Below are 2660 nucleotides of genomic sequence, written 5' to 3' on the forward strand. Positions count from 1 at the left end.
TGGGCGTTAGTTAGCTTGAGACCATCTAAACTTCTCTTCTTTTCTAAAGCTTACCCAACCCAAGATATATTTCCCTTATTGACCTCTCCCATTCAACCTTTGTAGATGGCTGCCGTACCTGAAGACTTCCTGACCACAGGATTTCCCGTGCTTCTCGAGGATAGCCTCAAGAAGTGCCAGTACCACCGAGCCCCCATTTTCACCTACCATGAGCATTGGATCAATGACACCGAGACGGAGTATCATGTGGAAGTGATCGTGAAGGCCAACGACTCTCCAACAAGCTGGTTTTTCGAGGGACCCCAGATGGCAACACTAGTCCTTGCCGTCGAGACGGCAACCCTCAAGGCACTCACCCGCCTCTGAGACCTTCTTCCAGAGATGGCAGACGAGTTGGCAACCCGTTTCTTGCCTTATCGAAAGGAAGGTGAGGATGAGAGCAGTGCACCAGCTCCACCATTAGAAGAAGGACTCCCACTCCGATTCCAGACCTACTTCAGCCTTTGTGCCGATAGTTTGGCACAACGCTTGGCCTCTGAATCGATGGAACTCCGAAAGGAACTTCATGAGACCAAGGAACTACTTCTTCAAGCACAAGGGAAGACGGATAGAATCAAGAAGGAAGGTGCTCCCCCTGGACAACCCGCAATCGCATACAGAGGCGGAAGACCCCTAAAGGATGGAGAACCACCACAACAACACCGCATGAGCGCAAAGGAATACCGCAAGCTCTTCGCACCACCGGCGAAGCAACACCGTGTTGAGCTCCTCCACTCCCCCACCCCTTCGAGTGAAGAGGGAAGTCAGGCCGCCGATGGCGAGGAGGAAGACCTAGAAGAGCCAGACTACGCGACTGAGCATTCCACCACTTAGGCACCATTCGCAACCCGGCTATGCCCGTTAGTAACCCCTACGGTAGGATAGGTCGTGTACCCCTATGCGGAGTCGAGTCCTTGTAATGGTTCATACAAAATCACGTAGTATTGTGTTTGCTTTTGATGTGTTTGATGGACGTCGTACTTCCTTCGGGAACTTGTAAGCGACTACATCACCCATTTGGATTTTAATGAATGTGTTTGGCCTTTTGGCCCTTGCATGAATATAATTAGTGTCTTACAACCCCCGTACTAGGCATCCCATCTATATTGCTTTCCCCATCTTTCCCAATCATGAGACCTTGACCGCTCCAATAGGATGCCTGTTGTAACTCGTACTGGTACCTCTACCCAGCAGCAAGAAGCCGGAGAAGGAGCCAGTCAGGACCAAACCCAAGGACAAGCTCCACCACCACCACCACCTCCAAGCATGGACATGGCTCAGCTTCTCCAAGCCTTCCGAGAGGAACGCCAAGCCAACACTGCAGCCCTCCAGATGATCGCTCAAGCTGTCAACCGCCAGCCGGCAGGAAACGGCAATGCACGTTCCACGCTGGTGGAGTTCAAGAAGCATGCAGCACCCACCTTCATTGAGACTGCTGAACCCCTGGATGCAGACGACTGGGTCCGCACCATTGAGGATCTGCTGGAACTAGTCGGATGCACTGAGGACCGTGAGAGGGTGGCATATGCTGCTCACTGTCTTGGGGGAACTGCTAGAGCTTGGTGGGATGGATTCAAGGCCATGCATGCTGAGCAAAACATCACTTGGAATAACTTCAAGGCAGAATTCCGCAAGGCCCACATTCCTTCCGGAATCATGGCCATCAAGAAGCGTGAGTTCCGAGCCCTGAAGCAAGGTAGCAACACTGTCAAGGAGTACATGCAGAGGTTCAGTGTTCTCTCAAGGTATGCCCCTGAAGATGTCAGCACTGATGCTGCCAAAAGGGAGCGCTTCATGGAAGGCCTTAACCAGACTCTGCAGTACTCGCTTGTTGTGTGTGACTGCCCGACCTTTCCTGATCTGGTGAACAAGGCACTAATGCTTGAGGACAAGCGACGTGCTTTGGATGATACCCGTAAGCGCAAGATGATCAGCAAGGGTAGCTCCAGCAACCAGAAGCCTCGCCCGTGGCAGCTAGCCCCGGTCAAGCCAACCTATCAGCAGCCAAGAGCTCCTGCACCCTGCACCAACTATCCACCTCAGCAGTATGCCAACCCCAGGCCAGCTTACAACAACCCCAATGCCGGCAAGAGCAGCAACCCCAATCAAGTCACTTGCTTCGGATGTGGTCAGGCAGGACACTACTCCAAGAATTGCCCCAACAAGAAGCCCGACGCCCCGCGCCCCAATGCACAGAACCCAGGACAAGGTCGTGGAATGCCACCAAGGAACCAAGCTCCCCGCAACCTACCCAACAACGGCAAGGGTCGTGTGAATCATGTCACTGCAGAAGAAGCCCAGGAAGACCCGGATGTCGTGCTGGGTACGTTCCTTGTCAACTCAGCACCTGCAACTGTCTTGTTTGATTCTGGGGCCACGCATTCATTTGTCACTCAAAAATTTGCATTAAAAAGTGGCATGACCCCTACACCCCTGAATAACCCTATGGTGGTACAAACCCCCGGAGCAGAGATGAGAGCCAAGATAGGATGTAAAGGAGTCGGGATTGTCATTAATGGGGTAGACTTCCTAGCAGACCTTATCATCTTAAGATCGCAAGGCTTGGATGTGATCTTAGGAATGGATTGGCTCATCAAGCACCAAGGCTTGTTAGATTGTGC

The 2660-nt window shown here is 52.4% G+C and overlaps 1 pseudogene; it reads left to right on the forward strand.

Annotated features, from left to right (window-relative positions):
* The first annotated feature begins 1194 nt into the window (after positions 1-1194).
* LOC147972375 (uncharacterized) lies at positions 1195-2314 on the forward strand (annotated as a pseudogene).
* Positions 2315-2660: the final 346 nt, after the last annotated feature.

This window comes from Triticum urartu, chromosome 5A, assembly GCF_056163025.1.
Source record: "Triticum urartu cultivar PI428250 chromosome 5A, HENAU_Tu73, whole genome shotgun sequence".
Lineage (NCBI taxonomy): Eukaryota > Viridiplantae > Streptophyta > Magnoliopsida > Poales > Poaceae > Triticum > Triticum urartu.